The 12,962-nt window shown below is 48.3% G+C and overlaps 1 protein-coding gene across 2 annotated transcripts in view; it reads right to left on the bottom strand.

The window, feature by feature from the left end:
• Positions 1-12,962, bottom strand: part of lhfpl2a (LHFPL tetraspan subfamily member 2a) — a 32,550-nt gene that overhangs the window by 12,029 nt on the left and 7,559 nt on the right. Inside the window, exon 1 of one of the 2 annotated variants that reach the window (XM_079735154.1) lies at positions 2,361-2,400. The exons of the other annotated variant lie outside the window; for it this stretch is intronic. The gene's annotated coding sequence lies outside the window, so the exon portion shown is untranslated. Of the gene's footprint in view, positions 1-2,360; positions 2,401-12,962 lie in introns of those variants that run through there. 2 annotated transcript variants of the gene reach the window in all.

The raw sequence follows: 12,962 nt of genomic DNA, 5'->3' as shown, positions 1-12,962 counted from the left end.
GTCGTCGGCATGACAATGGAAGGTAAACATTATCAATGACAACAGAAGAATCCCTGAGGAACCTGGATGAATCAGACAGCGACGACCATAAACACCATCGCCTGTCCCGTAAACACCGAGGGAATCCTCAAACCTGCATCTCATGTTCCGGACCTTATTTAGTCCTCCCCCCTCGGTTTGTTGTTATGCTCTCCTTAAGCCAGTTGTTTTTCTCCCTGAGTCTCCTGGGAGGCGGGTTGGGCCGGCTTACAGTTTGTCTACGTACGACTGCGGGGGTCCTAGGGAGGCCTGGGGGAGGCCTGGGGGAGGCCTGGAGGGGGGGGGGGGGGGGGGGGGGGGGGGTGTTGACGTGTGTACAGCCCACGCTCCCTCTCCAGACTGCCATCGCTCAGCCCCCCCAGGGACGGGGCCCAGCGTTCTGTGAGACACGAGGCCGGAGGACGGGGGTCTGTTACTGTGGTCACTTCCTAGCCAGCGGGATGGAGTAAAGTCAGAAACATGGAACCACGGAGACCACGGAGGAGGAGGAGGAGGAGGAGGAGGAGGAGAAGAGGGGGGGGGGGAGGAGGAGGCAGAGGACCATGGAGGAGGAGGAGGAGGAGGAGGAGGAGGAACACCACTACTAACAAATGATGCTTCTGCTCAGAGTAACTTCCTTTAAGGGCTTGTTTTCTTCTTTATTTTTCAGTAAAATAAGTTGTTAGTGTTTCTGACTTTGAGAAGACTAGAGGGGAGCAGCATAGGGAGTAAAAGAAAGAAAATAGGACAGAAACCAAAAGTAAGAGTGAAAAATGAAAAGCTAAAGAAAGATAGCAGTACATGTGTGTATGATATAAATGAGCTGTCCCACTGGGCCTTGTTTGAATTGATGTTTGGATCATAGATCTCCTGTAGCTCTTCATAGAATAGAGGCATCTGTAGAGCCATCAACTCCTTAAGAGAACCCTTTAACAGACTCTCTCGACACCTCCACCACCCATCAGCTGTCTAACCCCTCAGCTGCGGCAGTCAGCCCGTCACCATGGAGACCTGCGTTCAGGCACTAAAACATTCAGGCCAGTGTTTGTGTCAAACGTTTGCAGAGGGGCAGCCCCGCAGAGTAGTGCAGTATTATTGACATTTGTGACGGCTAGAAGACACTCTTGTGCTGAGATGAGTTCAACCAGCCAGAGAGAGATAGCGGTTTAATGAGCTGCTTAAAAGGACTTAAGATACTTGACCTCTGACCCATACAGGTCAGAGAAGCCTGAGTTTGTTTGGGTATGTGTGTGTGTGTGTGTGTGTGTGTGTGTGTGTGTGTGTGTGTGTGTGTGTGTGTGTGTTTGTTGTGTGCGTGTGTGCGTGCGTGCGTGTGTGTGTGTGTGTTTGTGTGTGCACGTGTGGGTGCAGGATGTATACTAATCATTATTGATGTTCCAAGTCTAGTGTGGAAGGATGAGAATGACTTGTTGGTAGAGAATAACAAGTGTGACAGTCTGCATAAATATCTTCTATGGCTATTTTCTGTTTATACAATATTTAGAGTCACAGCCCAGATCTCTTCCAATAGTCTGAGACTAGGAGGGTAAACCCAAGATGGCTGAGAGCTCCAAATTAATAAACAGTAGTTTATGTAACCTCAGTACCAAACACACTTCCAATCTGCACACATTATACTGCCCGATCATGTCGTACCACGTTACTAACTGAAGGCGCTCAGAGAGAAGAGATATATGTGAGACTGAATCACACACAAAGCGCTGAGCCTGCTAGCGGTCTAAAGAGTCCGTCATCCTTTGTGTCGGCCAGTGACCAAACAGCAAGGTTCTCCCTTTCACGCAGCCTCCTAATCTACATATCTGAGGAAATACCCGTGGCTCGGTTCAAGGTTGTCACGGTGACCGCTGTGTGATGTTGGTGGGTGGTCACATGGTGGTAGTGAGTTGAGAGTGGAGCTGTCAACTGTCTCTCTCTCTACTGAGGAGTTAGACAATACAGACGCACACCACCACCACCTTGGGACATGACCGTTGGAAACAGAGCAGCTGTGATCATGTGCAGTCATGTTGGACGGTGGATCAGTCAGTCTGAATTCAGTTCAGTGGTTCGAGGGAATGCAGGGACATGTACAACATTAGATTCAGCATCAATGATGGGAACAACTTTCACTCTTTCAATCGCAGAACTACAGCTCTGACATGGTGTGTGTCCCGATATTGTAATCAGGGAACATCATGTTAGTCAACAAAAGGGTTAAGTCATTTGAATGAAAGACAATTGACATCCTAATGCATAATAGATCTGTTGAATCGAAACTCAGCCAGAAAACCAAACTCCTTTCATCCCACATACTTTGATTCACTGCTAAGAGGGACACTCACTGTTCTGCTGGCTGCGGTGACAATCAGCAACCCGTCTGCTCTCTACCTCGCCATCGGGCACTTTTCAAAAAGCAAGGCAGAATCTGAAGCCCGTTCCATTGGTCTGCGGTAAGCCCAGCCCTGTTGGAGATGTGGCTGCATTTGTTCCCTGGCTTCCTCTTGCGTTGAGTGTCTTATTCTCACAACCCCACCCCCTTCTAGCCCGGGCTCCACTGATTGGCTAGTATGACGTAGGGGCCACACTTCTTTAGAAGGTCCACATGGTGGCCACATTTCAGTGTTGGAAGTGGGTTAGAATAACACAGGCCACTGACTCTCACTCTCTTCTACTGCTTCTCCTGTTGTCGTGCTTCTGTCCCTTCTCATCCTTGATTCCTGCAGTCTGTTTCTGCCTCTTTGTTCCTCTTGTATACATCTTCCCGGATCCCTCTCCTTTGCTTCTGGTGACTCACTCTCTCCACGTTTTTCCCCAACGCCTCCAGTTGGGATGTCCTCACTCCTATAGTCATCAGAACACCTCACATCTGAACACAACCCTGAACACGCAAGGTGGAAACTTTTAGTCACATATTCCCTAATAATCAGAAACAACCTTACTGCGGTGAATCAAAAGGTACGAGAATAATGTGTAACAGAATCCCAGGGAGGTTCACAACAATAGAAGTTGCATTGGGCTAACATGAAGCCACGCTATGCTGGTTGCTTGTTTAGGTATTCGCTCTCTCTCACACACACACACACACACACACACACACACACACACACACACACACACACACACACACACACACACACACACACACACACACACACACACACACACACACACAGATAAATGGGTTCCATATGAGGAGGGGGGCGGAGGGCCGCACTACATCCAGGGAGGAGGAACGGAGGATGACCTGGGATCAGAAGAGAAGGAGCTGAGCGCTCCTCCACCCTGCACCCCTGCCACAACCACCCGCCAACCCTTTATTCTGCGGAGGAGATGAAAGTAACAGGGCTCTGATCTGAACCCACGTCGCTGGATATGCTAGACAGAACATCTAAGTGTGTCAGCTGTTTCATGTCACTATCTAACTGAAGCCATCCGTTTAGTGAACGTGTTCACTTTGTTTTGGAGCAGTACACTCGAGGCACTGACTGAGTTGTGGTGGATATATTGGATCCTTTCCACTCTCAATATTTCAAAAGGAAAGCGATGGCTGAGTGAAAGGAGTTTCCCTGCCATTCCCCTCTTAAGTGTGCGTGTCGTGTGTGCGATGTGTTCAGTGGTGTTGTGGATCGCTGTCAAAGAGTCTGATCAGACATAACCTGGCAGCAGATCCTCTTACAGGACTAAGAGGCGGCTGTGTGTGTGTGTGTGTGTGTGTGTGTGTGTGTGTGTGTGTGTGTGTGGGTGTGTGTGCTGAGGGATCTGACAGTACACAGACCCCCACATCAAAGACCACTGAGATCAGAGGAGACAGTGAAGACATACCCTCAGCATCCCTGGGTTCTGCAACAGGTTAATCAGACACACACACATCTGCAGGCGCACACACACATGCACATACGTGCACACACATGCACACACAAACACAGGCACACACACATCCTCAGGCACACACACACACATACATGCACATAAGTACACACACATGCACACATACACACACAGACACAGGCATGCACACACACAAACCTGAACACACACATCCCCAGCCAAAAACACATGCACATAAGTGCACACACAAACACCCACACACACACACACACACACACACACACACACACACACACACACACGCCCATACACACAGACACACACAGACACACACACACATACATACATACAAACTTTCAGTTGGTTGTTGATCTATATCACGAAAGATAAGGAAAACAAATGAATAAAGTTAGAGTGGCTTTTAAGCACCACGTTAAATCAGATCATAAAAAAACTTAATTGTTGGGAAGAATGGTTGTCTGTGAGGAAGTAAGTGGTAAATAAGGACCTAATTATTGTAGTTCTGGTCTTCGTTTAGAACATTATAAGGCCTTTATGGCCGGTTCACTTCTGTGATCTGCTTCACATTTTAACAGTAGGCTGATATATTTGTCATGGTATCTATGTAATAGCAATATACCAATGCTAACTATGGAATGCTTATAAAGACCCACAGAAAGTTTAATAAAATCTTAGGAGTCTAATAAAAACTATTCTTAAAAGTAGATAGGCTACAGGGCATGTAAACGTTATATAATAATCAATACATTAAGGTCTGGATGGTGAGTGTGATTTAATTGGTTAAACAGTCATGGGTATTGTAGGAAGGAACATGTATCAAGTAAACCACAGGATGTCGAGTTTTTCCTGATGATCTCCATATGTGGCTCTAGGTTAAATTTCATCCCATTCCAATGTGTTATAGATGTATAGATCTGGACTGCCTTCCTTTATGTCATTGTGTTTGTCTCAGGCTGTCTGAGCCAGGGTTCCTCTACAAGCCCCCATGGTAACACGCAGTCCAGAAGGACGGGCAAGTCGTGGAAAGAGCTGGAGAGACAGAGTGGACAGAGATTAGTCTACAACGGGGTCTGGCGAGGGACAAGGTGTGGAGTTTCCATCGGACGGCTCCATCTGCTAATGCATAGGAGAGAATTGGAGGATATGGTCTATACTTTTCTCCACGCGTACCAGGCTCATTATGTCATGGCATACAGCATGAGTTACACACACGCACACACGCACACACACACACACACACACACACACACACACACACACACACACGCACACACACACACGCACACACACGCACACACACACACACACACACACACACACACACACACACACACCAGGAGCCTGGATTGATGGAGTGTGGAGATAACAAAAATTTCCTCCCTTCATGTGGAGGAAAATCTGGCCTCCAAATCATTCCAAGGCCCAGATCTCCTACAGACAGACCAGCCCTCGGGGCAGGACTCCATAAGACCTCCGTCCAGCAGGCAGCAGCTACAGCATGGAAGGCCATCTGGCTGATTCCACACAGACAGGCCTGGCACCACCAGCAGCAACAGCAGCACCACCACCAGCACCACCACCTCCACCAGCACCACCACCTCCTCCACGACCACCTTCACCTCCACCACACCCACCACCACCTTCACCTCAACTTTCCCCGACCACCAGCACAACCTCCTCCCCCCCTCGGGGGGCCAGAGAGAGAGCGGAATATGAGAGACAGCGAGATGAACGGAGCAGGGAGAGAGAGAGAGGATGAGGAGGTGCGTCCAACACACGTCTCCACGCACGGCGTCTGGAGAGTGGACACCTGCGCGGAAGCAAGATGCTGGCGTGACGGTGAGGTGAGCCATAAAAATACAATATCTGCAGGAAAGAGAGGAAACAACAGACACCCTGCTCTGAGACAGATTTACATTATCTCCCCTCCCACCACAGTACACATCTGTTTATACACTCAGACCGATGTGTTTGTTAAGCCCTAATGGGGATGGGAGGGTTGGAGCAGAGGGAGGAAGGAGAAGGAGGTCAACAATAAGAAGAACAAGAGGACGAACCAGATGAACATCCAGAAGAAACAACAACCGAGGACCAGGAGGAAGGAGAGAGGACGTGGCTGTGCAGCAGGGGTGTGGCCGGGGGGAGACCATTCAGGCGGCCCTCGTCGCCTCGTATTGACCATAACACCTCCAGCATGTTGACCCACACGGCGACGGCAGAGGAGAGTGTGAGGGAAGGCGCAAAGGGCCTCTGACAGACGTCTGCCTGGTTTCACGGTGGGTGGTCGGCCACACCATGGGTGGGAAGAGGGCTGGGAAACAACACAAGATTTCTCTCTGCCGTCCAACCCACCAGAAGGCACTTCTCTTGGAGTCCACCTGTCAGCCATTCCTTCTGAGCAGGTATCCCATTCAGAGATCATACAGAGGAGAGGTGCGGAGGGGTAACCGGAACAGCCTGTTTATGCATAACACTGTGAAAACAAGAGCAAGCACGGAAATAGCCTGTAGCCTCTTCTGTAGAACTCAAACTACCAGAACATGGTGTAGGTAGGGGAACTAAGGGAAATGTCTTCATCACAACCATCTGAGCCTTGTTGGTCCTGCTGTTCAACACAGCGACAAATCTCTTCAGCACACAGGTCTACATCCTCCACAGTCCTGTTATTTCCCCCCGAGGGTCTGGTTGCGCTGAGCGGCAGCCCGGACGGGCCTAGCACCATGTGGACCCATCTGGTTGATCCAGACACACCAGAGAGAGGCCCCAGTGCCTCGAGCATTGTGTCAATCAGATTTAACCATCCTCTCCTTTGCCCTGCACAAAGCCAGGGGCTTTGCAACACCATGGGGAGTGGCTTGAAGCTGGTCCACCAGCCAACGTTAAAAACACCACACATACCCCCTCCACTGGTAGCCATCAGGAGCCTTAACTCCCCTGGTTCCCAGCAGCTTCCGCTGCAGGAAACCAGTTCAGCTGTGTGTGCGGGGGGGTCATTGTTTTGACACTGTTGTCTGAGAGATGAGGATGGTTAAACACAAAACCTTCCTGTTGAGGGCTTCTGCTGCTGTACACACTGGGGGGGGGGGGCGGCTCCGCCACACCATATAGATTACACTCTGCCGAGAGGGCCTTTTTTATTGTACTTTTTCTTATTCTTTAATCTTTTCTGATTTCATCCATATTGGACCCCATAACTTGTCTGTTTTGGGATAAATAAACACATACAGTCTGTAGAATCAGCAGAAAGAAGTTAGTGTGTGTGAGTTTGAGCATGGTGTGTGTGTGTGTGTGTGTGTGTGTGTGTGTGTGTGTGTGTGTGTGTGTGTGTGTGTGTGTGTGTTTGACTGTGACTGTGAGTGGGAGTGTGTGACTGTGACTGTGTGTGTGTGTGTGTGTGTGTGTGTGTGTGTGTGTGTGTGTGTGTGTGTGTGTGTGTGTTCCGGCATGGTTTCTAAAGATAATACTGATATCATCTAACTACACTAATCTGAACTGACTACACTTTTTTTCAACACTTTTTAAAAGTAGCTGTTTAAAAAGACAAACAGAATTGTATCATGTAAGATATAATAACATCTACATAATCAAATGCATGTATCTTATTAAAGATACTCAAATATATTTAATATATGGTGTGCAGCCCAGTGCCTTAATGACTAGAGGCCTCTGGGCCCCTGTCGCCCCCTAGAGGCCTCTGGGCCCCTGTCGCCCCCTAGAGGCCCCTGTGCCCCTATCGTCCCCTATAGGCCCCTGTGCCCCCTTCGTCCCCTATAGGCCCCTGTGCCCCCTTCGTCCCCTATAGGCCCCTGTGGCCCCTTCGCCCCCTGTAGGCCCCTGGGCCCCCTAGAGGCCCCTGTGCCCCCGTCGCCCCCTAGAGGCCCCTGTGCCCATGGGCCCCTGGGCAGGTGTCCTTATGATCCACAACACGCTGAATAACAAGGCTCTGTGATAACAGGAAGGGGAACTCCAAAAGGATACAGTCAGATATCTATTTATTATCTGATGGGATCGGTGGGGAGGGGGTCCACTCTGAGATGACCCTCCCAGGTGACCCTTGTAGTTTATTATCCCACATCCCCATTGTTCCATACAGCCTGCCTGCGTCCCGCGGGCCGACCGCGGGCCCCAGCAGCTGGCAGGACAGAGGCGCTCCATAAAAAGGGGACTTTATGATACGCTTATCAGATGTTATTATTTTTTAGTTCCTTTTATTTATTTTCTTTCCAGTATTATTTTGTTTGATATCTGGTTATGTTTTTTCTGAAACATGTTTCCGAGCGATGGAAGGTGTGTTATTTTTTGCACGGCCCTGTTTATACAAATGGATGGGAAAACATGTTTAAAACAACACACAGCAACAGAGAGTTATAGGAACACAGTGAATGTCCCCGGGAGCCCATAAAGAGTAACAGTAACAGCACTAAAGCAGAGCACTCGGGTGTGACTTTACACAGACATGCTTTTATGACTTGGTTATGTTGAAGATCTACAGTAGCCTCACCTACCGTGTGTGTGTGTGTGTGTGTGTGTGTGTGTGTGTGTGTGTGTGTGTGTGTGTGTGTGTGCGCGTGTGTGCGTGCGTGAGTGTGTGAGTCTGTGCGTGCGTGTGTGTTGAGTGGTTGCAGACAGATATTTTGGTTTTAATCCTGGTGATGCCAGAAACAGAACGATTTACACAAAAAGTCCAGCTGCAATTGCTCATTTGATTTGATACATTTCTGATATTCATAAAAGATATTGAAAGATTGTTTTGGTTACATTTGCTGCGTTATATAGTGGTTTGCAACACGACGGCAATACAATGGATTGACTTGACCTCATTGGGTAGGCTGTTCTGTGGCTTACAGAGAACATGTGATACTAAAAGTTGGAACAATGTTATCCAATTGTGGGTCCAGTTGACCCACTCCAGATGAAAAAAAATCTCTACTTAGTTTAAAACCACTGCTTAGACGAGGCTTTGTTATTGGTTAATGGAGTCTGCAAAACTAAAGTCATCAATTCACTGGACAAGATTTAATTGACGTTTGACTTGGTTCCCATAACTGCCCGTCTGTGGTGTGTGTGTCTGTGCATGTGACTATGCCACTATTAGACATGTCTTTCATTACGTTCGTCACTGAATCTGGTTTGTCTGTGCCAGGGGCAGCGATGCTGTGCGGTAGCCGCTAATCGCTAACAGTTGTAGCCTTGTTTGTGCCGTATCTAACACCATAATGTGATCAAGGCGTGGTGTAGGCACTCAACATGGAGTGGATTTTGCACTTCATCAGAGTCACCTAGCAGGGGGAACATTTAGAAACTCTAATTCTAGATATTAGATGAAGAAGACATTTGGTTTTGATCCCCCGCAGTGGGTCTGAGAACCGCCTGGTCTCTCTCCATACTCTCTGGGTAGACCTCAGGGGAACTGCACTGTGATGCCAGCAGGGCAACTTTCAATTACAGAGCAGTAGAGCTGTGTGCACAAGCACTACAAATTGCCACGGTCGAGGAGATTTTCTTTAAGCGTTGGTGTTACCTAAACCCCCTCCTTCATGTACAGTGTGAGGGAGAGAAACCGGGAATCCATTTAAACTGGAGCTCTTCACCGCCACTGAACCGCTCTGTCAGGCGCAGCGTCGCCGTCCTGTGCGCTCCTCAGCCAAAGCCTTGGTTAACCGTCAGATGCTTATGTTGAGGGAAAAATATTAATACAAGTACTGTTTTGAGGGGGGGGGGGGGGGGGGGGGGGGGGGGCTGTTTTGAAACTGTTCCACAGCTGGCGACTGAGGGTCAGCCATTATGAGGGGGGTGAGAGATGCGTGTGTGTGTGTGTGTGTGTGTGTGTGTGTGTGTGTGTGTGCGTGTGTGCGTGCGTGCGTGTGTGTGTGCGTGTGTGTGTGTGTGCGTGTGTGTGTGTGTGTGTTAGTGTGTGTGTTCACTGCGGCCGTCGGGACCCCCGCTACAAAGGGGTCTTTCTTACAACACTTGAAAATGAGATCGGAGGTGCGGGGTGGAAGTGGAAGGGAGGAGGGGGAGGGAGGAGGGGAGGGGAGGTGAGGAGGGGAGTGAGGAGGGGAGGGAGGAGGGGAGGGGAGTGAGGAGGGGAGGGAGGAGGGGAGGGGAGTGAGGAGGGGAGGGAGGAGGGGGGGGGGAGTGAGGAGGGGGGGCGGGCAGAGCGGGGGGTTAAGCGTTTCTCAACATGTCTCCCATAATGACGTGGTGGTGGCGGCGGCGTAGGCTCCAGATATAATATGTTATTACGGTACGGGCCAATTTGTTAAAGTTGGTGCTGAAGAGAAGTCAGATGAGCTGTTGGATAAAACAGGGACGGGGGGGACGGGGGGGACGGAGGGCTAAAGGAGAGAGTGGCTACAGTGATGTGTGGGCGGGTTTGTTTCTGTTGTTTCCCCCCCCATATGTTTCACATTCATTCCCTCACTGCTGTCCAGCTCTCTGTGTCTCTGTGTCACTCGCTTTGTCTCTCTCTATGTCTCTCTCCCCCCCCCCCTCTCTCGCTCTATCTCTCTCTGTCTCTCTCTCTCACACTCTCTCTCTCTCTCTCTCTCTCTCGCTCTCTCTCGCTCTCTCTCTCTCTCTCTCTCTCTTTGTCGTTGCTCAACCCAAAAGTCACGGGACGCATGTGAAATTGACCAGCCTTTACATAAATGTTACTGACTGTGGAAGCCCTCGAGCACACGCACACACACACACACACACACACACACACACACTCACACACACACACACAAACACACACACATACACACACACGCATACACACACACACACACACACATATATACATACATACTTCATCGTAGACAACAACAACTTAATCCCCAAAGTCCTCGAAATGTAATTTGTATTCGCTACTAAAGGATTCCCTCAACAGATATTTAGTTGCTCAGTGTCACCCCAATGTGGGGGACAAATAACAGAGAGGACCTTGATGAAGACAAACATGTCATTCCTTTTGCTAAATTATTTTACTTAACATAAACCACATGGTAAGTAATATTACAATTACTTTCAAACATGACGATCTTTTCTGTTCTGTTGCTTGAGTAAGACACCATTAAATTAAAGCAACGTCATTCCTTAGTGCGCTTTAATGAAGAATATTTAATCATATATATATGTGTGTGAATATTAACGTCAGACCATAACATCTGTTTCTAGGTATTAAAACACAATGCATACTATTGTAAGTCGCTTTGGATAAAAGCGTCTGCTAAATGCCCTAAATGTAAATGTAAATGTACTGTGAGTTCATCTGTAAGGAAATTAAACAGGATGGAGAATTAACATCCATGCTGCTCCGACCAACCATCACCCACTTATTGAATATAGCAGATCTCTTTCGCCAATAAAACAGAGGAAATAAATATAGAGCTAGCATGCCACTTCGTTGAAGGAGCCATAGTGTCTACAAAGGAGAGAGCTTCATCATTAGGATTGTACAACACGAGCAAACCACCTCTAATACTTTGAATGGAGTGACATTATGACAACACATGTATTTCTAGATAGAAAGTGTAAAAAATAAAGTGTAAAAAGTTACTTAATAAATGTGTTTATCTTGGTAATAACAACCCTGGCCTCATCCCCCTCTCTCCCCCACTCCACCACTCCCTATCTCCCTCTCTCTCTCTCTCTCTCTCTCTCTCTCTCTCTCTCTCTCTCTCTCTCTCCCCCTCACTCTCTCTCTCTCTGCCAGCTGTGCAGTGCTCACTGCTCACCACAGATTATTTTAGGAGCCATCGCTGGGCCAAAGGGCCCTTTGAAAGCATTGCCAGGAGCCCTTCAAAGAGACCAGAGGGGAAGAGAAGACGTTCACAGCTTCCGTACAATGGGTCCAGCGGCGGGCTCCGATGCTCCCAAACCCGGGATGGGTCGTCTGTTAGCATAAATAACAAGGAAAGAGGCTAGCTACATGATTCACCTCCATTGGTGTTGCTACTGAATGGATGAATTGATTAGGGAAAAGAAAAGCTTGTGTCTGTTTTGTGTTTGACTGATTTGTCTTATGGTCTTAAGACAAAGCGGACCCCACAATCAGTCAGCCTCTGCACCATTCTCCATTCATGATGAGTTCAGACTTACATTGATTATAACGGGAAAATAAAGAAGTCATGAATGGAAATAAAAGGTTTGTGTTATTATGTGTGTGTGTGTGTGTCTGTACGAGTGTGTGTGCATGCCTGTATGTGTGTGTGTTATATTTAACCCACAGACAGCACACAACAGCAGGGATGACATCACCATGAAATGAATACCCGTGTGCTGAGTGTGAAGGGCTCTAAAACAAGTGAACTAATCAAGTCAAACAAGACGAGAGCGTATCGATGACTCCATACCGCGAACGGGGGGGGAGACCCGGGCGGTCCCTTTTAAAGGGATTTGAACCATTAAACAATGACATTTTGAATGATGCAGTTTATTCTTTTATTACATATATATTATATTCTTCAAATTCAGTTCAGACAAATGTCAAGTTTTGTCAAGTAGAGAACTCCCAGTAGAGAACTTTAGTTCTCTACTGGGTGTTGCTCTGATAGCCCTTTAATGTTAACACAATGATCACATCCTTATCACCATTGGAGACGGTCCTCAATTAGTATTAGGGTTCATTTAGCCCTCCCAGGAACCTCATTGGGACGGAGCGATGAACAGCACACAGATGAAGACAGGGATACAGCGTGATGATTGGCTGATGAGGCTGAACAGACAGTGGTCATAAATACATAGATAAGGTCCCTTAGAGCAAGCAGGTTTCAATGGGTGGGGGTGGTGGGTTAGGGAAGAGCTGAGTAGGCAGGTGAGAGAGTGACAGAGAGAGAGAGCTAGAGAGTGAGCGAGAGGCAGACAGAATGTGAGCGAGTGTGTGAGTGAGTGAAAGAGAAAGCAAACAAGAAAGAGTGAGAGAGAGAGAGGGAGAGAGAGAGAGAGAGAGAGAGAGTGCGACTGATTAAGAGAGAAAGAGAGCGAGAGAGAAAGAGAGAGAATAATGAGGAGAGAGTGCTTGTGTGTGTGTGGGGTACAGGGAGGGTGGGGGTTACAAAGGCAGTTCCAGACTGGGCCAGGAGATGGATCACAGATGTCTGACCCCG

Source organism: Pollachius pollachius (genome assembly GCF_949987615.1).
Source record: "Pollachius pollachius genome assembly, chromosome: 4".
NCBI classification, from domain to species: domain Eukaryota; kingdom Metazoa; phylum Chordata; class Actinopteri; order Gadiformes; family Gadidae; genus Pollachius; species Pollachius pollachius.
The sequence above is the reverse complement of the archived record's forward strand: the minus strand, read 5'-3'. Positions and strand labels throughout refer to the sequence as shown.